Source organism: Sminthopsis crassicaudata, chromosome 3 (assembly GCF_048593235.1).
Source record: "Sminthopsis crassicaudata isolate SCR6 chromosome 3, ASM4859323v1, whole genome shotgun sequence".
NCBI lineage: Eukaryota > Metazoa > Chordata > Mammalia > Dasyuromorphia > Dasyuridae > Sminthopsis > Sminthopsis crassicaudata.
In genome coordinates this window covers 539,625,531-539,649,827 of record NC_133619.1, presented here as the reverse complement: position 1 = coordinate 539,649,827, position 24,297 = coordinate 539,625,531, and the positions used below count along the sequence as shown (strand labels likewise).

At 32.6% G+C, this 24,297-nt stretch overlaps 1 protein-coding gene across 5 annotated transcripts in view; it reads left to right on the top strand.

The window, feature by feature from the left end:
• Nucleotides 1-24,297, top strand: part of CNTN5 (contactin 5) — a 1,627,773-nt gene that overhangs the window by 796,960 nt on the left and 806,516 nt on the right. The gene's annotated exons all lie outside the window — the stretch shown is intronic.

Sequence of the window (24,297 nt, the reverse complement as noted above, 5' to 3'; positions counted from 1 at the left end):
AAAATTCATCTCATGCTTCCCTGAATTCCATATATTTGTAAATTCTTATTGAACAATGATATACCCTTATATTTATATACTAAAATTCAGCCAGCTCTTCCTCTTAACAAATTGCTTACTTTGTTAATGTTAAGTCCAGGCTAGTTCCCTGGAGTCCTCAGGATCAGCCAGAGTCAGGATAAATTAAAGTCCTTGGTATTTAGGGGGAGAAATGAAGGAGACAGACAAACTGCCATGAGGCTCCGGGATTCTCAAGTCCAAAGTCACTGACTTTTCTGCTCCTTGTCCTGCTGCAAAGTGACTCTGGCCTATCTCATCCCACCCAATTCTAATCCTTATCTAAGATTATCTTAACATCAAACATTGAGTAAGCACCAAACAATTAGAAGAGTCATTTATCCAAAACATATGCTAATAGAATCATTGTCTCACTTTGAATAGCCTAAGTGCTCGGTTGTCTGATTCAAGTACACTTTTTCATAGTTTCAGCCTTTAGAATTGCTAGATACTTTGATTTTATAATTTTGTTACCACAAAAGTTGTTGCTATGAATATCTTAGTAAGCATCTTGCTTTGGATACAGTGTAGGAAAATCACTTATACTCTGCCTTCTTTCTCATAAAAATATGAAAAATATAAGTGTTTGTGTCTGTTTATCATGAAGACAAAACATAAGACATCTTTAAAGGAAGGAACTGTATGCATCTAATTTTTAAATGAATATTTCTATTTACTTAGTATTTTATTTTATGCTCAGATTTTCATTTCCTCAGCTACAAATTCCTACCAAACCTCTGTCTTCCCAGTATTTCTCATAAAATAAGTCTTTGATCTCTTTTATAACATACAGTATCTTTAGCAAATGTCATCTTTTAAACACTAGTATAAAAAATTAGAGTAATGATGCGAGAGTCATTTCAGAATCAGTTGTCTATGTGCACTCAGATCACTGACTTTTTAAAGGTCAAAATCAATATCAGACAGAAGAAAGGATGAAAATAAGAAAAAAACATCACATGTTTTTTATAGCAGCTCCAACACAACCCATTAAAATAATCTATTGACTAAAAATGAGAAATGTACAAGAGAAAATATATTAATTTGGGCATCATTTATTAGAGAAATTTCAACTGTTTAAAACTGAACAATGTCAGTTATCTGATCCTCTTCTCACTTCCTATTAATTATTTTACTTCTTGTCTTACTAATCCAAAGATTATTCTGCTTTTAAAAATGAATCAAAATAAGTCAGGAGTTTCAATTTTCTTATCATATTCATTACTTTAATCCCATATACCTTAAGAAGTGAATGTTTACCTGTCCATTATCCATTTGCTTCTAATTAAAAAAAATCTTTCTATTGTTCTTAGTGACTCTATTATATCCATCTATTTTGACAACTTCTCAGTTTCTTCCTTATTGGGATAGTCTTCTGATTGTATTTTAAAATTTTAATTCCTTTTTCCTCGTTTCTCTTGAAGTGACTTACCCTGAAAAATATCAGGCCCTAAAATCCTACTGAACCTTTTGCTGAACCTTCTGCAAAATTCAATTCCAAAATTCAATTGTATGGCAGACTATACCTGAATTTCTTTTCCTTTCTCTTGAAATCTATCTTCCTTATTGGTTCCTAAAATCTCTGTAATTTCTATTTCAACTATTGCTTCTTCTTTCTTGTCAAGATCAGTTTAGTTTCATACTCTTATTTTTTTTCTACCTTTAAAAGATATTTCCTTAACAAAATTCGTAAATTTCTTAATGAAAAGGGAACAAATATATTATTGTATTATAAATGAGTGAAAAGCAATTGAGAAAAAAACTCTCAGACTGAGACCCAACTAAACTGGATGGATCATCCTGAGGGCATTTGTGAGAAAAATTGGAAAAAGGACAATAAATAGGGCAGAAGTGGAATAAATTAGTTATGTTTCTATGATAATTTATTCTAATCAACAGTAATAGTTAAAATATTCCATGTAATTTCTATCATCTCAGCATCTATTTTATGAAGAAATTATAGTGGTACTTAAGAAGACAAATTTAGAAAGATCGGTGGACCATCAACAAATGATAAAAAAGAAATACATAATACAGGTGATATAACTTGTAAGTCATTCAGAGGACTTTGTTTTTCAGGTACCATTTGAGCTTTATGGTTTCTGAAATCCCACACAATTTTGAGATTTTGTGATTATATAAATTTTAAGATGCCATGAAGAAGGGAGATTACCAAAAGATGGAAAGATTCAAGCATCAGGTTGACCAAGGAGTCATAAGAAATTACCAAACTGTGAACCTAGTTTTGATTCCCCAGGTATAGATATTTGAGGGAAATTTAAAATGTATATATTGTCAGTATCCTTGATTTTAAAATGGTTTTCATAGATAGTATTATGTACCAGACTTCATTTTCAGTTATATAATTGACATAGGTAAAAAATGAAGGAAAGAGAACAAGCATTTATTAAGTGCCTTCTATGTGCCAGGCTCTGTGCTAAATGATTTAAAAATATCATCTTATTTAATCCTCAAATCAAACCTTGGAAGCTATGTGCTATTATTATTCTAATTTTATAGTTGAGGAAATTGAGGCAATGAAAGAGAAAGTGAAATATTTAAAGATGGTCACACAAATATGAAATGTCTAACTTGAACTCTCTTCTTCCTGATTCCAGCCTAGTCCTCTATCTACTTTGCCACCCACTTATACTTCTAAAGACTAAATACAATATGCCACAGTTTCCTGTTTGATTTATTTATTTTTAATTTCAAAAGAGTATAAACTCACTAGAGCAAAAATCCTCAAAAAATTACTCCTACCAAATAGTATATCTCATGTAGAGATGGCTTCCTTCCCATCATTCTTTCAGGTAAAAGCCCTACCTCATATTTTGCTAAAAAATACTAAAAGTTTTATTTTTACTTTACTAAAAGTTATCTCTTCTCCCCTCTTCCTTATCTCATACATCTCATACATCTCCCTATAATGGGCCAGAACTCTGAAGAAATATACTTGAGGCAAGAATTCTTACAATAAGATATTAACTCAGTGGAATTGATAAGACAATGGTTATCTAGTTTAGCAGGGTGATTAATAGTACTTTAGTTCAGTATGATTGATTTAATCTTACAACCATGGTTACAACAATGGTTCCCTAGTGATATAATGACTGGCTTATACTCAGTATGATGAATGGATTTAATTGTAATAGAGGATTTAAGAGGTCAGAGTCAGACCTAGAGGAAGACTTGAAGAGATTTCTAGATAGAAATCCTCATGGGGGCTGGCTTGTCCTTCACTTCTCCACTGAGATCAAGGACTTGGGTCCCCCAGAAAGCTAGTCACAGGTGAAGGCCCTTTTGGAGGACCTCCAGAGAGCTAGCCAGAACATTACACTTCCCACCCCTGTAACTTGCTTTACTTCTGTCACATATAAATATGTAAATGGCCCTTCTTCTTGCCAAAGCCAAACTTTCTACATGAACAGGTGATCCCATTCCATCTATCTTCTCCAGCAAAGATTCCCTATTCTTTAATTTACCATCAATCTCTCACAAACTATTTTATTGCTATCCTTCTGCTTACAAACAATCCCATGTCTCATTCATGTTCTTTTTTTTTCACAAATCAAATTTTTAAAATTAATTTTACAATTATAACATTTTTTGACAGTACATATGCATAGGTAATTTTTTTTTTACAACATTATCCCTTGTACTCCCTTCTGTTCCAAATTTTTCCCCTCCTTCCCTTTACCCCTTCCCCTAGATGGCAGACATTCCCATACATATTAAATATCTTATAGTATATCCTAGGTACAATATATATGTGCAGAACCATATTTCGTTGTGTTGCAAAGGAAAAATTGTATTCGGAAGGTAAAAATAATCTGGGAAGAAAAACAAAAAAAAAAAAAATGCTCACAGTTTACACTCATTTACCAGTTTTCCTTTTCTGGGTGTAGCTGATTCTGTACATCATTGATCAATTGGAATTGGATTACCTCTTCTCTATGTTGAAGATATCCACTTCCATCAGAATACATCCTCATACAGTTTCATTGTTGAAGTATATAATGATCTCCTAGTTCTGCTCGTTTCACTAAGCAGCAGTTGATGTAAGTCTCTCCAATCCTCTCTGTATTCCTCCTGTTGGTCATTTCTTACAAAACAATAATATTCCATAACATTAATATACCATAATTTACCCAATCATTCTCCAATTGATCGACATCCATTCATTCATTTTACAGTTTCTAGCCACTACAAAAAGGGCTGCCACAAACATTTTGGCACATACAGGTCCCTTTCCCTCCTTTAGTATTTCCTTGGGATATAAGCCCAGTTGTAGAACTGCTGGGTCAAAGGGTATGCACAATTTGATAACTTTTTGGGTATAATTCCAGATTGCTCTCCAGAATGGTTGGATTCATTCACAACTCCACCAAAAATGCATCAGTGTCCCAGTTTTTCCACATCCCCTCCAACATTCATCATTATTTGTTCCTGTCATCTTAGCCAATCTGACAGGTGTGTAGTGGTATCTCAGAGTTGTCTTAATTTGTATTTCTCTGATCAGTAGTGATTTGGAACACTCTTTCATATGAGTGGAAATAGTTTTAATTTCATCATCTGAAAATTGTCTATTCATATCCTTTGACCATTTATCAATTGGAGAATGGCTTGATTTCTTATAGAGTCAATTCTCTGTATATTTTGGAGATGAGGCCTTTATCAGAACCTTTAACTGTAAAAATGTTTCCCAATTTGTTACTTCCCTTCTAATCTTGTTTGCATTAGTTTTGTTTGTGCAAAAGTTTTTTAATTTGATGTAATCAAAATTTTCTATTTCGTGATCAATAATAATCTCTAGTTCTCCTTTGTTCACAAATTCCTTCCTCCTCCACAAGTCTGAGAGGTAATCTATCCTATGTTCCTCTAATTTATTTATGATCTCGTTCTTTATGCCTAAATCTTGGACCCATTTTGGTCTTATCTTAGTATGTGGTGTTAAATGTGGGTCCATGCCTAATTTCTGCCATACTAATTTCCAGTTTTCCCAGCAGTTTTTGTCAAATAATGCATTCTTATCCCAAAAGTTGGGATCTTTGGGTTTGTCAAACACTAGATTGCTATTTTTATTCACTATCTTGCCCTGTGAACCTAACCTATTCCACTGATCAACTAGTCTATTTCTTAGCCAATACCAAATGGTTTTGGTGACTGTTGCTTTATAATATAGTTCTAGATCAGGTACAGCTAGGCCACCTTCATTTGATTTTTTTTTTTTCATTACTTCCCTTGAAATTCTCGACCTTTTGTTCTTCCATATGAATTTTGTTGTTATTTTTCCTAGGTCATTAAAATAGTTTCTTGGGAGTCTGATTGGTATAGCACTAAATAATTAGATTAGTTTAGGGAGTATTGTCATCTTAATTATATTTGCTCGGCCTATTCAAGAGTACTGAATGTCTTTCCAATTATTTAAATCTGACTTTATTTTTGTGGCAAGTGTTTTGTAATTTTGCTCATATAATTCCTGACTTTCCTTTGGTAGATGGATTCCCAAATATTTTATACTATTGACAGTTATTTTGAATGGAAGTTCTCTTTGTATCTCTTGCTGTTGGATTGTGTTGGTAATGTATAAAAATGCTGAGGATTTATGTGGATTTATTTTGTATCCTGCAACTTTGATGAAGTTCTGAATTATTTCTAATAGCTTTTTAGCAGAGTCTTTGGGGTTTTCTAAGTATACCATCATGTCATCTGCAAAGAGTGATAGTTTGATTTTCTCATTACCTACTCTAATTCCTTGAATCTCTTTCTCAGCTCTTATTGCCGAGGCTAGCGCTTCTAGTACTATATTGAATAGTAATGGTGATAGTGGGCAAACTTGTTTCACTCCTGATCTTACAGGGAAAGGTTCCAGTTTATCACCATTACATATGATGTTTACTGATTTTTTTTTTTATATACTCATTATTTTAAGGAATAGTCCATTTATTCCTATACTCTAAAGTGTTTTTAGTAGGAAGGGATGTTGGATTTTATCAAATGCTTTTTCTGCATCTATTGAGATGATCATATGGTTTTTGTTAATTTGGTTATTGATATAGTTGATTATGCTAATAGTTTTCCTAATATTGAACCAGCCCTGCATTCCTGGTATAAATCCCACTTGGTCATAGTGTATTATCCCGGGGATGATTTTCTGTAATCTTTTTGCTAATATTTTATTTAAGATTTTAACATCAATATTCATCAGGGAGATTGGTCTATACTTTTCTTTCTCTGTTTTCAGGCTACCTGGTTTAGGTATCAGTACCATGTCTGTGTCATAAAAGGAATTTGGAAGGATTTCTTCAATCCCTATTTTTTCAAATAGTTTATATAGCATTGGAGTTAGTTGTTCTTTAAATGTTTGGTAGAATTCACATGTAAATCCATCTGGTTCTGGGGACTTTTTCTTAGGAAGTTGGTTAATAGCTTGGTCTATTTCTTTTTCTGAAATGGGACTATTTAGACTATTTACTTCTTCCTCTGTTAATCTGGGCAAGCTATATTTTTGAAGGTATTCTTCCATTTCATTTAAGTTATCAAATTTATTGGCATAAAGTTGAGCAAAGTAGCTCCTAACTATTCTTCTAATTTCCTCTTCATTAGTGGTGAGTTTTCCCTTTTCATTTTCAAGACTAACAATTTGCTTTTCCTCTTTCCTTTTTTTAATCATTGTCTATTTTGTTCGTTTTTTCATAGAACCAACTCTTAGTTTTATTAATTAATTCAAGTTTTTGTTGGTTTTTTTTTACTTTCAATTTTATTAATCTCACCTTTTATTTTTTGAATTTCAAGTTTTGTGTTTGTCTGGGAGTTTTTAATTTGTTCCTTTTCTAGCAATTTTAGTTGTAAGCCCAATTCGTTGACCCTCTCTTTCTCTATTTTATGCAAGTAGGCCTCTAGAGATATAAAACTTCCCCTTATTACTGCTTTGGCTGTATCCCACACATTTTGGTATGATGCCTCATTATTGTCATTTTCTTGGGTGAAGTTATTAATTATGTTTACGATTTGCTGTTTTACCCAATCATTCTTTAGTATATGATTATTTAGTTTCCAATTGTTTCCTGGTCTATTTTCACCTGGCTTTTTATTAAATGTAATTTTAATTGCATTGTGGTCTGAAAAGGATGCATTTACTATTTCTGCCTTACTGCATTTGATTTTGAGGTTTTTATGCCCTAGGATATGATCAATTTTTGTATAGGTTCCATGAACTGCTGAGAAGAGAGTGTACTCCTTTCTGTCTCCATTTAGCTTTCGCCAAAGATCTATCTATCAAACTTTTCTAGTATTCTATTTACCTCTTTGACTTCTTTCTTATTTATTTTGTGGTTTGATTTATCTAATTCTGAGAGTGCAAGGTTGAGATCTTTCGCTATTATAGTTTTGCTGTCTATTTCTTTTTGCAGCTCTCTTAATTTCTCTTTTAAGAATTTAGACACTGCACCACTTGCTGCATATATGTTTAATATTGATACTGCTTCATTATCTATGCTACCCTTTAGCAAGATATAATGCCCTTCCTTATCTCTTTTAATTAGATAAATTTTTGTTTTTGCTTGATCTGAGATGAGGATGGCTACCCATGCTTTTTTGGCTTCACCTGAAGCCAAATTTTCAATGATGTATTTTCTTCACTCACTTTTTTTATATCTTTTTGTAATTGTACAATTGAGTTTTTAAGTGAGTTTTTTTTTTTCCCCCTATGGAATTTTTTCCATTTCATCCATTTTATTTTTTACAGAGCTATTTTCTTTTTCTAGCTCACTAATCCTGTTTTCCTTGGAACTGTTTACTAATTCACTAATTTTATTTCTAAATTCTTGTTTACTAAATTCACTAATTTTATTTCTCAATGATTTGTTTTCTTTATCTACTCTGTCTTTAAATGTGTGGAATGACTTCTCCAGGCTCTCTTGCCAAGCTTCCCTTTCCTTTTTCCATTTCTCTTCTAGCTCTCTTGTGAGATCCTTTTTGATTTCCTCTATGAGAATCTTATGTATTGAGGAGCAGATCATGTCCCCCTTAGGGGATTCCTCTGGAGACAATCTACTTTTAGTCTCCTAAGTATTTGAAGTCTGCTCTCTCTCCATACAGAAGCTGTCAATGGTTAGAGCCCTTTTACATTTTTTTGTTCATTTTGTCAGAGCAGGAATTGAAGAAAACAAATTGACAAGAGAAACAATTGGTCTGTTTTTTTTTTTTGTTTGTTTGTTTTTTTTTGGGGGGGAATGGGGCTGGGCTTCCTCTACAGACTGTAGGAGACAGCAGGGAGGCACTAACAGAACAGAGATGGCTGTGCTGTGTCTGTGCTCTAATGATCTAAGAACACACTGGGTCACTCCAGGTGGGGGTGGGAGTGGCCAGGTCCCGAGAGACACTAGCTTTCCGGTATTTTATTCTTTACCTCTGGTGTTTACACCTTCTCTGCTGCTCCTGGCTTGCTGCCAAGACTGAACATCCATACTGGGGTAAAAGTCTTTTCGCAGAAACGGAAGAGATCACACCCCTCTCCCTTCTGGTCTGACCTGTGTGAGCTGCCTGCCTGGCTTTTGCTGCCTGCCCTCAGTCTGAACCCAGTCTATTCGTCCCCTCCCCCGAGCAAACACAGACCTTCTCTGGTGAATTTCAATGATGTTGTCGGTTGGTGATTATTTGTGGGTTTCTTTTCTGGTCAACCATTAATTCTGAGGCTTGTCATGAAGTAAGTCCTGAAAAAATAAATGCAGAGTTCAAGCAGCTGTCTGCCTCCACGCCGCCATCTTGGCCGGAAGTCCCTCATTCATGTTCAAAACAAACAAACAAACCTTATTTATTGAATTCATCCCTACTACTTCTCATCCAATATCTCTTTTAATTTTAGTAGCTTTCAAACCTACTAGCTATCATCCAATATTTCTTCTAACTTTTTAAGCTCTAAGAAAGTGTCTAATTGTTCTTTTGTTTTATTTTGTTTTGTTTTGTTTTTCTCTCTCTGCAGTCTGGCTTCCAACCTAACTGTTCCACTGAAATAGTTCTCTTCAAAGTTATACCAGTGATTTCTTACTTGCCAAATCGAATAGCCTTCTTTCAGACCTTATCCTCCTTGATTTCTTTGCCTACTTTGGCATTATTGATCTATCTTCTCTTTGATTCTCTCTTCTCTCTATGTTTTTGTGTCATGAATCTCTCTTGGTTCTCTTCCAACCAATTTGACCATCTCTTCTTAGTATGCCTTGCTGAATCTGCTATGAGTGCTCTCCAAGGCTCTACCCTTCTATTTTGCCTCTATCCTTTTTTGCTAGGTGATTTCCCCAACACCCATTTGATTTGATTCATATTGGAAATATTCAAATCCATCTACCAGTACAAACGTGTCTTCTGATGTTTAGTCTCACATATCCAACTGACTATTTGACTACTCAAATTTAATGTCTTAGATATCATAAACTCCACATATCCCAAACTAAATTCATCTTTCCCCCAAATGCTCCCATCTTCCTAATTTATCTTTTACTATAAAGGGTTTCTCTATCTTCCTTGTCAGCTAGCCTTGAAATTTAAGTATAATCTTGGATTCCTCACATTACTTCATCCCACCTCATGTCCAATGAGTTAATAAGGGTCTATCACTTGTACCTTTACACTGTTTTTCCTATGTGTGCTTCCTTAATTGCTCTGATACTGCAACAACTCTGGTGCAGTCCCCCTTTTACATCACACATGAACAGTAGCCTGTAACAAAGCAGTGCTGTAAGATTTTACTCCACTCCAGTTCATACTCTACTCGTGTGTCAAATTGATTTTAAAATTTAGTTCTGATCAAAATTTAGTTCTGATCAAATCATCATCTATTCAATAAATTCCCATGGTTCTCTATGATCTTCAGGGCTAGAATTTGAAGTTCTTCATAATCTGGGGCTTCCTTTCTTTCCAGTTTACATTTTGGTCTCCTCTGCATACTCTGCAATACAATAGAACTGCCTTTTTGCTTCTCCTCAAACATAACATTTTGAATATGCCTGACTTCAGGAATTTTCACTTGCTCTCTTTAGTCACTAGAAATCTCATAACATCTACTGGATATTGTGGACTTCTTCAAATCACAGTTAAACACCACATTCTAAAAGTAGCCATTGCACATGCTCAGTGCTAGTACTTTCCTTCTTATATTACATTTAGTTTATCTTGCATATAAATTGTTTATGTCTAGTGGTTTGCTTGTCTTCCCCATTTAATGTAAAATATATGAGAGCAGGGGCTATCTTTGTATCATTTTTTGTATGCCAAGCACTTAGTACAGTGCTTGACACAATATATATACCTATATATACCTTATAAATGTTTGTTCTTATTGAGTTGACTTGAACTTCAGAGCCTGATGAAACTTATTTAAGTTCTCAAGTGGAGAGAGAAAAGATAACATTGCCTTATATTGCAGTTCATATCATGGTATATCACATTAAGGCAAGCTTTCAGGAGAATTGCTTTGTTCACAAATTTTAAGACATAAAAATGTAGTTCATCGTCTGCTTCATAGGTTTATTAATTTCATAATGGGTTTTATTCTATCTTGACCATCTAGAAAAACAAAATATGTTCCATTTACAGGAAATTTTAAGCCATATTTTCATTCTTACATAAATTGTTGAGTCTGAGTATTTTGAAGGCATTCTTCCAGAACTGAGACTTTTACTTATTTGTGGGATAAAAATGATTTCTTCTCCTTAATTACCAAATTTCTACTTCTCTTACTTTAGAAGTTAATTTGCTACTGTGCTGGGCAACATTCCATAGGTATGAATGAAATAGACTTCATAGGCTTTCTACAGAAAATCTTAACTTTAAGAAAGAGGTTTTTTTTTTTTTTTTTTTTTCCCTTTTCACTATCTCTCAGGGCTTCTATAGTACCATGTGGATGCTCAGGAGTGTTATTGAAATTCATATATAGACACATTTTCTCTGTATGTCTCCTTGGTATATTCCACAAAAAGCTTTATAATTGCCCTTTAAGAGTTAGAAAATTAACCTGCAATATAGGCAATTTTTACGATTCAAGGTATTTTTAAAAATAGCAATTCATTTTAGGAATTATATTTCAGATGAGAATATGTATTTTTTAAAAAATCTATGACTTGAAGTTCAAAATTCAATTAATCCTTGAAGATAATACCAACACTCCAGTAAAATAGCTAATCTACTTTTTGCATATGTTGATAAAGATTGTGAGATACTTAGATTTCCCTGAACAAAGTATTAATGCAAATAACTTTAATGGATAATATAATATTTGTTCTTAGCAGAAAAATATAGTTATACCCATCAATGGTTCATATTTCTTCATATGTGTCACAAATAACTTAGATTATAGATTTAGAACTAGAAAGGACCTTAGAGCCTAAGTAGTCTAGGAAGTCAACTAGCATTTATTAAGCACCTATTCTGCCTCGGGTCTATGTTAAGCCATGGAGATTCAAAGAAAGGAAAAGAAATCAAAATAAATAGTTTATCCTCTATTTGGTCTAATAGAAAGGACTACATGGAAACTCCAAATTCCACGCTTTTTCCATTGAATCATGCTCCTTTCTTCATAGTCAATATAACATAGTGGATATGAGGCAATGCTCAGAATAAAGAAGACAATTCAGTTTCTGACACTGACACTTACTAGCTTGATGTTCCTAAACAAGTCATTTAATTTCTATCATCCTAAAACAACTCCCTATGAAATCTCTATTAAGTCATGAAGGTGTGGTAATTCAATGCTAATGAAAGGACTTCCCACCCTGGGTTTTCTGCCTACAGTATTTATAATTGTAAATAATTCTTGAAGGCTAAATAATTTCTTAATATATAACACTTCTGACTTTCCCTTCCCCTCACTCCAAACCCCAGCATGCTATGGCTCATTAAAAATTCCTCAAAATACGCACATCACTCCATTTCTTCCAAGTAGTCTGCTATAAAGTTTATATGGTTCACTTATAATTTACTTGGGATGATTTATTCAGAGAGAGAATAATGTTATTTATTGTTTTTCATCACTAAAAAGATTATACACAACAATTTAAACCTATTGAAAATTATCTTATTTATTTTGTCACTTTGTAAAAATACTTGACCTTGGGCATTCACTTCATTTTAACACCCTAGTACTACTCTGCATTTTTACATTGCTGATTCTCCTAATTCCCAGGCCCTCAGAGAAACCTCTGGCCACTGTCTTTTGCAGTGTACAAACCAATTTTACCCAGTTTACCTCATTCTGAGGTCTTCAGAAGTCTGTAGTTTAAAAACTGGTAGTGCGCTCAAGAACTATGTGCAAGCTTAAAGTCTTTTATTCACGTGTTCACATTCTGCCTTGACCTCTTGTTGATTCCCACATGAACACCAGATCAGCCAGAAATCCATGTGTTCACAACCTGCCTCCAACCTCTCTGCTACTCCCAGATCAAAAAAACAGACTTCCTCCTCTGTAGAGCTTAAATAGGGTCTGTGAGGTCACATACACAGTCAGAGAGGGAGAAGCTACCTCAATATGGCTAGAATCCCACCCATGATGTGGTCTCTTCCTGCACACAGAAGTTACTTCCAGGCTCTCAAGCATTACCTCCTCTTTGCACTGTCAACCGAAAAAATAATAATGAAAGTAGCACAAATATCTCCTGGAAAGGAGAGAATGTCTCACATCTAGTATGCTTTTCAAGAAAAATAAGGATAGGGGCTTTTGTTTTGTTTTGCAAGTTCTAAGGGCTCAAGAAGACAAAGCAATATCACACAAATTTGAAGGCTTACAGAAGTGTGTACTCCTTTATTTTTTTTTCCTTTGAAGAGAGATGTATGTAGAGAAATAGTATTTTTTAGAAAATCAAAGCTAGTGCCCCACTCAGCTTTGACATTGGAAATAATATTCTATTTTTTCTGAAAACTATAAATAACATCACCCCAGCCCTTAGAGATGCAGAAGGTTTCTTTTTAAGTTAACAGTATGAAGAGAACATAAACACTTAGGGAATGCATTTTTCTAATGCACAAAAAAGGGTATAGTCTATTTTTCCTATAAGAGAGAGCATTATGGAGGAGAGAAATAAATAAACATTTTTAGAGTCCATTGTGTTTCAAGCACTGTACTAAGCACCCTTAAAAAAGAACAAAATGTGCTATTTAATTCTTACAGCAACCCTTAAAAGTAGATGTTATTATTGTGCCCATTTTAAGGTTGAGGAAACTGAGACAGACAGGATTAAGAGCATTGTTCTTATAAATGCTCACAGATAGTAAGTATCTGAGGGTACATTTCAACTAGATCTTCTGACTCCAGCCTCAGTCCTCTCCCTAGTATACCATCTTCTGTCTCTGTACCATCGTACAGAGTGGATATCAGATTATTTTGGTGTGATAAGTGCAATATTCTTTAGGTATATATTATTTACTGATTTTTGGAGGATGGTGGACAGATAAGAAGAGATAGATTAATGATTGGGAACAGAATCACATCTTCATTTGCAATTATTCATTCAATTAAATATTGGGTTAGTCAGTCAATAAACATTTTTTAAATACCCATGAAGTTCCAGGCATTGTGCTAAATGCTGAAAACTGATGTTAAACAGAACAGCAAAGATAGTTTCTGGCCTCAGGGAGTTTTCAGTCTGTTGGGGGATAGGAGGGTTCTCAGTGCAAGGGCATGGAAGTCAAGCAGTTAGGCAAGTCCTGGACCCCTTCTTTAAGGGGAAGAACTAATAGGAGCTCTTTGATATCTACCCTTTATTCTCTTCAATGAGAGTGGGAGAAGCCTCAAGGGCCAGGGTATCACTGAATATTTTTTTATATTCATAGTGCTATATTAGTAAGAGATAAAAATAAGTATATGACAGTCTCTACCCTAAAAGTACCTTGTTGGAAAGACAAATATATGTGTGAAAAGAAAAATGAAAATTGCATCTGGTTGAGAATTAAGGAGCTGATATGTGTGATCAGATTTTCTCTTCATTTTTTTCTTTACTGTTTAATGGGAAAAGCCTTCAAAATAGACAGTTTTGAGTTTTCACAGAGGAAACAGTGAATAAATGCGTTTCATTCATCATGCATTTATTTTGAGGCAAGTCAGAAGGCATAATAGAAAACTGATATAACATGCCAGACTTTATTTGGCCTACAGAATTCCCAAGTTTTATATAAACTACTGACTTGATCACAAAGTATGAAACCATCTCATAAGATCACAGTAGCAAAACAGATTCCCAGATTTTCCCTTTATTTCAAGAACAATTACATGGGACAATGGAGAGTGTTGGGCTTAACAGTGAGTAAGATGAAAATTTGAATCATTCTTTAGATAATTATTTAGCTATGCAACAGTGGGTAAGTTCCTTAACTTCTTTCAGTCACATCATTAAATAAGGATAATTGCATCAACTCACAGGATTGTTTTGAGTACCAAAAAGTTATGCAAAGTGTTTTGCAAACCTTAAAGTGATATATAAAAATTTTAACTGTCATTTTCTTGTAAGCTTTTGTAACTTATCAGTTTTCTCCAGCTTCTAAAATCCAAACCCAGGAAGCTCAAGTATTAAACCCTTAAGGATTTAAACACATTAAGAAGAAAAAAGATTATTAAAAAATTTAATAAAATGTGATATTGAAGTATATAAGGCATATAGTTTCCTAATTCTCCTTTTTTCTTATTCTATTTCAAAGAACTTCCTTTCTCCACTGAACTTGTATTCTAATTTTTAGGGATATTTCATCCAAAATTACAAATCACAATCTATCCACACCTCCCATCCACTGTGACTCTTCTCCAGTCCTCCCCATAATTTCATCACAAAGGTATCCACCCAAAATGCTGAGTAGACTTCTTCCTTCTTTATAAGAGCATATAAATGGTTTGCTTTGGATGAACTTCAATTTCAGATAATTAAAGATTAAAATTTTCCATAACTTGCAACCGCACAAATTATTCACTAGAAGAATAATGGTGTTTAAAAAAAGACAGACCTCTGTTTCAGTGAAAAGCATGAGATCCTAAAATGCAGTGAAGGGAATGCAGAATGCCTTCCTCTACTCATCAATTATCGGCATTATTTATTCTTTTGCTATGTCTATATATAATATTTCATTAATATAAATGCTCTATAGGCCATTCATTCAATAGCACATCATAGTTTAGAGAATAAGCATTCTTCATCCATTTAGTTTTACTTATGTGACTAGTTAAGCTCTTTTAAGCCACATTTTACAATCAGGTGCCACATTTTAGGAGGAAAGAAAATTACAGAACTTTGTGAAATGAGCATATCATCATCTGCCAAAGCTCTCAGTTACTTGATAGCTGTGTGATCATGAACAAGTGACATAACCACTGTTTGTGTCAGTTTTCTCATTTCTAAAATGGGGATAATTATAGCACCTACCACCAAGAATTGTTGTAAAGATAAAATAAGATAGAAATTTGCAAAGCACTTTGCAAAACCTAAACTTCTATCAAATACTACTGTTACTAGATGTCATCATCTATAAACTATCCCTCCTTGACTTGAATTATTCTAAAAATTATTCTCTGTAACAGTGCCAAATACTTTTGGTGATCACACATCACCTTTTTTACACCTTGTTTGATATTAATAATCAGAAGATTGTCAAATGAGTAGTTACCTCTACTATATCTTCCAGATTCTTTTAAGATTTTGACATTTTCATGAGAGATACCTTTAACATTCATTGCAAACCTGGGTATTAATGAGAATAATGAAAAACAATATGAAAAGTTAACTCAGAATAGAAAATTTAACATATAAACAAGCCAACATCCAAAGCTAATTTTAAGGACTCAATAAGGACAAATTGATTAAGTTTTATAAGTGGAAATATAAACTGCATCTCTAAGATTGTCATGAGTAATTGGGCAGTACAAAATGAAGATTGGGATACAGCTGACTATGCTGTAATTATATACAGCAATACTGTATAGGAAAAGGGAACAATAGTAATAATTCTGTAGGAATGAGAAGAGAGAACAAAAATTAACACAGAGGAATTAAATGGGGGAGGAGGGCAAGTAGTTCTGAAATCCTATTGCTTTCAAAGAGGGAACTCTGTATGTATGGTGGGAGAAGGAATAGGATAAGGTAGGATATAGAAGAATGTGTAGATTAAGGAAGTGGAGTAAGGTATGTAGGTTAATAAGAAAGGGATATATAGAGAGAGAAAGAGTTGGGGGTGAAGATAGGGAGGGATTCTTGAAGTGGAAGAGGAGGTTAAATAATTGCAAGGCAAGTTAGTGAGTGAAAGTAAGAAGAGTTTTCAGGAATAGGAAATGAGAGATAATGTGTGTGTGTGTGTGTGTGTGTGTGTGTGTGTATACACACACACACATATATATGTATGTACACATATATGTATATATAATAATAATATAATAATTATAATAATAAATAATTATATAATATTAATATTTAATAATATAATGTGTGTATATATATACATACATGTATATATATATATATATATATATATATATATATATATATATATATATATATACATGTTTATGTGTGTATACCACACACATAAATATATCTGTGCTTAATTGTAGCTTGCTTGGGAAATTGGGGAGAGGGAAGAAGATGAAAGAGGAAAAAAGAATAAAATAAAAAGTGCACAGCAGAGAACAGAAGAAAATCTACAAGGAAGCAAAGACAAAAATGGGCAATTTTAAATACAATGTGTTATATTATTATGTGTCCTTTCCTTGAAATGGAAATTTATTGTTTCATATTTTGAATCCACTCATGTTCTGCTATGTACATGAGTGTTTTTTCTGCTTTTTCATTTTTGTTTTCTTTTTTCTATTTTCTGTGTAAATTTTAAATAAAAAGAAATATTCAAATTAACAGAAAAAAATAGAGAATTTAAATAGTTTATTCTCAGAAAAGGGAACTGAATAAGCAATAAATGAATTCCCAAAGAGGGGGAAAGTATGAGATGACTTGACTAATGAATTCTAGCATACATTCATGGAATGATTAATTCAATATCACTTAAATTGTTTGCAAAAATAAGAAAATTGGGGAATGAAATTCTCAAAAACCTTTTATAATGAAAATAAGATCTTAACTAAACAAGAGTGAAAACAAGCAAAAAAAAAGGAAATTAAAAACCAATATTTCTGATGGATATTGATGCAAAAATCAAAATATTAGCTACAGTAACATATGTTAAATGATTAATAAGACTGGATTTATATAAAAAAATCTAGGGTTGACTAAATATTAATTCAACTAAAATATAATATTAAAAAAAAAGAAAATTTAGTTCAGAAGTGAGAAATGAAAGAAAACAAAGACTTGTAGAAATTATACTACTCTATGTATCTATCTTCTGTCTTTCTGTCTCTCTGTCTCTCTCTCATGAGTAGTTTCTTCAAGAAATTAATTCAATGGCATTGGCATAAACCAGCACAAGAATCAAATGAATTCTACTTTTCTAGGGAAAATTTTTTTTTAGTTATTCTTTCCTAAATAAATGTTTTTGTCCTGTCAAACCACATATTTAGAGCAGATACAAAATGAAAAGAATAAAATTGAAGAGAAAAAAAAAAAAAAAAAGCTCTGCAATCAAAATAATCCCACCCTGATGTCTGGAAACAAGATATGATGTCAGAATGTAGAAAATGGATGAAAAAAGTAGACATCAATTTACAACAATCTCACACAGAATTTTAATTGATGTAAATTTCCCAAAGGAGATCAACAGTGCCTAAAAATTAATCATTAATTGAAAGTAGAAACTAATTTCTAAAATTTATAGTGGAAAATGGGGGAAGATTACAAAGTATGTTGTCTTATAAAGTAGGGGACAATAGTAAATAGTAAGAAATGAAACAAAACGAAACAAAAAAATCTTGGCAAGGTATGTTAACCAAATAATATCATGCCAAGGATATTTAAGTATTAAAGTAGGAAGAAGACCATTAAAAAGAATGATGGTATGGTAATAATATCTACTATAAATGTAATTGGGACTCTTGGAAGTAAATTCCATTGTACAGTTTGAAAACACATACATATGGATTAAGAGAACTGGAAGGTCTTTGACACATATCTAGAATAATTACAATTAGAAATAATTAGAAATTATATATAAAAGCATTGTTATTAGTTGGTACTAAGGCTCTCTGATGGCCAAGGCCTAAAAGCCCAGCATGTTGAGAAGTAATATTGTCATGCTTGACAGACTTCCTGTCATTGTATGCCTTCTAAGTATGCCATTGTGTCAAATGCTAAGTCAAGAGTTGTATCTAAACCAATGCCAAAACTTTGCTGAATATCTTTTCCATGCTGCTGAATAAAATATATTTTAATATTAATATATATATATATGTATCTATGTTTATTAGGTCCCTATTTTAATCCCAAGCTTTAATAACCAAACTCTATTGTCTGACCTAGAGCATATAGAAAATAATTCCACACCTGAAAATAATTTTTTCATACAATAATCATGCAAAAATTTTCTACATTAGCAATTCCATAGTGATTAAGTTTTCCTCAGGAACCCTATAGGCTCTTTCCCTTCTCTTAACATTCAAATATAATGCTTTCCTCATAAGACCAGTCTTTGAATCAAACATTGGATATTTTAATAAGACAAACACCATTATCTTTTACAGAAAGTTGTGATAACATAAAATGTATGCAAAATATACATTTATGTATATACAAATATATACATTTCCATTGTCTAATGCATATGTACTTATTTTACTTATGCAAAATGAAAGGAAAATCATTTAAAATTTTGTTCCTTTTTCTTTTAGACAGAGGTCTTCAAGAAAAACAAAAGAGAGAGAAGGCAGAAGTTTTGAAATATTCCTTTACTGATACATCTATGTCTAGAAAGGTTACAAAGAAGATCAAAATGTGTAGCTGCATCTTAAGTGATAATAGTTCACAGTTGTTTTGTTTTGTTTTTTTTTTTCAAAATAGTAAATAACAAAAGCAATACTTGGGGAGAACTTTCTTATTTATGCAAAGTCACAGCTGCAGAAACATATACTTTTTGAGAATGGACAAAAACCACAAAATTGAGCAAGTAATGGAGTTTATAGTAGTTTTATCCATATTGATTTTGTATTCAAGTTTTATATTACAGTGTTTTCAAATTTTCATATCTTTTGAGAGTTCTTATATAATATAACAATTAAGCAAAAGTGCTAATAAAGTAACCTCATATGAAAGTTCATGTAGCATTCCACACCTGTATTCACCACCAAAATTTTTTGAAAGTTTTTAAAATTACCTGAACTCCATTTTCTATTTCTTCCATCTCAACCTCATTAAAAAAGAAAATTACAATAAAAAATTCTATATAATTAACCAGTACAGGCAAATTCTATCATTAACTTTATATGTGTGCTTATCAGTATATGTGTGTGTACAGTCAGTAAACCCAGTTGTATGATTTTATTTATGCAAAAACTTTTCAGTTTCATGTGATCAAAATGATCTATTTTATATTTTATAGTCATTTCATTCCCTGTTTAGTTATAAAAATATTTCCTTAGCTATATACATTAAAAATATCTGATGTGGTGATCTTTTTTTTTTTTTCTATTTTTAAAATTAGCTTGGATATTTCAGTCACATTGGTTTTCTAACTCTTTTTCCTTTCCCTAAATCCTCCCAAATTGTGGCCTGTCCTAAATATCCCTCTCAAATGATCTCCTAATAAAATAGCTCAATGCAAAATTTTTTTAAAGACCTAGATTTGCAATCTTCAGATAGGTCTTCTTATGACTACAGGAGAGTTGCCAGATTTCTTTGAGGTATTCTTAGTTTACCTATCTGTAAAATTAATGCTTTGTATTAAATGATCTTATGTCCTTTATACATCTAAACTCTAAGATTCTATTGCCATTTTTCCTTTTTTTTTTTCATTTTATACTCCTGCCCCAAAACTTTCAATTGAAACTTGTTACCTATAGAATAAAGTCTCCATATGCAAGACTCACCACTATATGTAAACAACTTCTGTTTCCAAAAGTATGTATTAAGACAACTGGTGGCAGAATGGAAAGATTTCTAGACTTGGAGACAAAAAGAACTGAATTCAAAACTGGCTGCAAATAATAAGTGTGGGACACTGGACAAGCCACTTAACTTTTAGCCCATCTCAGTTTCCTAAAGTATAAAATTGAGACAGTAACAGGGTTGTCATGAGGATAAAAAGAGATGATATTTGTAAAATCATATAATACAATGCCTGACACATAGTAGGTGATATACAAAGGTGATGAATAAAAGTTCTTCCCCAATAATCTCTCTTTCCCTTGAATTTGAACATGCCATATAAATTGATTTTATTTTTTGTTTGTTCTGTTTTTGTCCAAGTCCTAACATATTTTTAAAGCATAGTTTGTTTACCCTTCTTTGCTTTATATACACTTCATCTATCCTTAGTCTTGACTGTTCTCTCAATTTATAGAGCAATTAAGGTTTATACCACTAATTTTATATTGAGTCTGTGCTCAATACTACACTATTTTGTCTTCTTCACTAAAATACAGTACACTCAAAATTGAGAATCAGGTCTTCTACCACTTTATATCTTAAATGACAGTCTCATAGATATCCAACAAGTACTAATGACAAGAAAAAGAAATGAGTTGGCCTCTCTTTTTTGGAAGGAGGCAATCACTAAGTTTAAGATTATAGACCTGGAGCTATGCTATGTGTTGAGAAAATCTTATAATATGCTTATACTGGTTGGTGGATTGAAGATTTTCATGTGAGTGGAAGATCTACACTATAAATTAATTATATGCTGAGATTTTCTTAAAGAAAAGAGTAGAATTGAATATAGGTCTTGAGAGTAATGAGATGTAGATTTCAATTTAGTTCCATGGAGTGTCATTGTAGAGTAAGGTTCCCTGCTTCACAGAATCTTTTATATTTCTTCCATTTGATAATGCAACACAAGTATACCCTTTACTTCACCATCAGAATATCAGTACCTTAGTGGACAGAGATTTTAATTTCTGTTTTTGTATTCTTGGGACCTAGTACAGTGTCTTGAATTTAATTTGCAATTAATAATGCTTCTTTTTGAATTTTTTAATGTAGTGGTCATGACATCATGTGATATTACAACTTTATTTCCACAAGTATTTCCGAAGTGTCTATTAAGTGCAAAGTATTATATGGAACACTGTGATTCATTCATTTAATATTCCTCTACTTCATGTCAAGTACTTAGAAAGACATTAGGGATACAAAGAAAAAAATAATAAATATTTTCCCCTATACTACTTATATTCTATTTATGACAAGAAGACAGTAAGTATCCAAGTATAAGGCTAGTCACTGAGCCTATCCCATGAGCAAAAGGAGCTTTCACCTTAAAAACTCTCTCTACCAATGCAAGTTTGAATTTTCTCTGCATCTTATAATAAAGAGTTTCCTGGGGCACTGAGAAATGATATAATTAGTAATATGGACAGTGGTTGAACTCAAGTTTTCCAGGCTCAGAGTCTATATAGTATGTAACATTATTTTATTTTTTTATTAAAGCTTTTTATTTACAAAGCATATGCATAACCTTTTGTTGCAAATTTTCCCCTTCTTCTCCCTACCCCCTCCTCTATCTGACAGGTAGTCCAATATATGTTAAAAATGCTGAAATGCATGTTAGATTCAACATGTATATACATATTTATGCAGTTATATTGTTGCACAAGAAAAAATAGATCAAAAAGGAAGAAAAAGAAAAAGGATCTCTTATAATTGCATTATCATAAGGTGTGAATCTTATAGAACAGTAAGTACTAAGTACATGTACTGAGCAAGAAAACTATTAAGCATCATGCTAAATTAGATAACCATTGTTTTTTATCAATCCCACTCACTTAGCACCTTGAACGAATCCTTGTTTCAAGTTCAGAGTTCTGGCCCATAACAGGTTTTGAAGACCGCTGCTTTATAGTATAATTTTAGATCTGGTACATCTAGGACACCTTCATTTGCTCTTCTCTTCATTAATTCCTTTGAAATTGTTGACCTTTTATTCTTCTAGTTGAATTTTGTTGTTATTTTTTCTAGTTCAGTAAAATAGTTTCTTGGGAGTTTGATTGGTATAGCACTAAATAAATAGATTAGTTTAGGGAGTATTGTCATCTTTATTATATTCACTCAGTCTATCCAAGAGCACTTGATATTTTTCTAATTGATTAGATCTGACTGTGCAGTCTGCACTGGTGTTTGTGGTCAGCTGTTTATGTTAGGCTGCCTCCCTCCTGTTTCAGATTGAAACAGACCTTTTCTGGCAATCTTCAAAATTATTTTCCACTGATAATGTGTTGCACTTCCAATATTTGTGAGTTCAGCCAGTCCAGAGTTAATTCAGAGGCTAAGGGCTGTAGAAAAGGTCAGAGAGAAATGTGTCTCGGCTCCACCATCTTGGCTCCCAAGAAATCTTCCTGTAACATTATTTTTCAAAAGAATATATAGCATGAATAAAGCTAATTCTAGGAAGGAGAGAGCACTAGTGACTGGGAGTGGGGTGTTTATCATGATATCAATTAATAAACATTTATCAAGTGTCTACTATATGCTAGGCACCGTGTTAATCTCCTATAGGACCATACATTTAAAATGGGCTTTGCAGAAACTTAGGGATTCTAAGAGGTATATGTGGTATATGTCAGGTCAAAAAAAAAGAAATCTTAAATCAAGATTTTGCAAAACAAACAAAAAAAAAAAAACAATTATTTTTAAACTATTACCATTATAAATAATTGATTAAGTCCCTGAGTTATCACATTGAGCCAATGTTACCTAAAACAAAGCATGGTACAATGGAAATGATTGAAGTATATCAATTTTTCTCTTTACCTATAGATGGGAAGACTTAGGGGCTTATGTAATGTTTGCAAACATGCAAAAATCTGACCAGTAGGGGCAGCTAATTGCTACAGTGGATAGAGCACCAGACCTGAAATCAGGAGGATCTTAGTTCAAATCTGACCTCAAACACTTAATGTTTCCTAACCGTGTGACCCTGGGCAAGTCACTTAACCCCAAATGCCTCAGCAAAAAATAAAATAATAATAAGTCTACTAGGTAGAAAAGGAAATGGATTCAGAAAATGAGAGCTAAAAGAGTCTTTAGAAATAATGTAGCCTTTACTTAGCTTCAAGAGAAATAATTAGAACAATCTGCTCTAAGTTTACAGGTGGGTTGATTTTAACTCAATATAAGAGAGAATATTCTCATAATTAGAGCTTTTCTAAAAATGAAATAGTATGTTTCCAGTGGTAAGTTGTCTATTATTGGTGGCATCCAATTAGAGCCTGTAGTGAGGATTTATTTAATATTAGTGAATTCAGGTATATTTTTTTTCCCTAAAGATCTAGGATTATCTAATCTAAATCACACAAGAATTTTTGATTTAGGAGTTTGTAACCCACATTAAGCAACTTTGATATCAACCAATATAATAGTGCTTTAAATATACAATTCTCAGTTAATGCTGAGGACATTTGTTCAAAGGTTTCTATCTTTATTTACATGGAAGAAAACCTATATTCTTGTGGAAGAATAATGAAATGGGTGTGTTTTTAAAATTGAAATTATAAATCAATGATGATTTAATCTTAATAGCTGCCTTCTCCATTACAGATTCTTAGCCATGAAATTAAAATGGACTCCTGTGCCCAGGGTCTAAAAGAAATTAGAGTGAGCCTAAAATGAATCAAGTCATGGATTTTTCTTATGGCATTAATAAGTAAATTTCAAGTCACAGCATAGAATGCTTGCCTGTTTTTAATGATGAAGTTCCACAAGGCAGAAGATAATTTTATCTTTTCTTTTCTTTTTAATATCTTCAGACTAGATGTGAATGAAGAAGGAATTATTGCTTTTACATCCTAGGCACACTATAAATTATATTCTTTTGGCCCTTATTGCTTTGTCTAAGTAAAACATATTTAGATCACACCTGGACAATGTAAACCTGTTTATCTTCATCATTTTCTTCTATTTTAGGAATTTATTATATATCTTTTTTATATGTACAGTCATTTCAGGGTTAGGTTTGTTTATCATGTCTGTTTTTAATGTAGCCCTGCTAGTGGAAAAAAAGTTATCCAAGCAAAATAAATATTATGCTCTGCTTATTGTAAAACGTCATGACCAAGAGACAAAAAAAAGTTAAATATTCATGAAAATTCTTATTTCCCTCAGGTCTGGCCAGTGT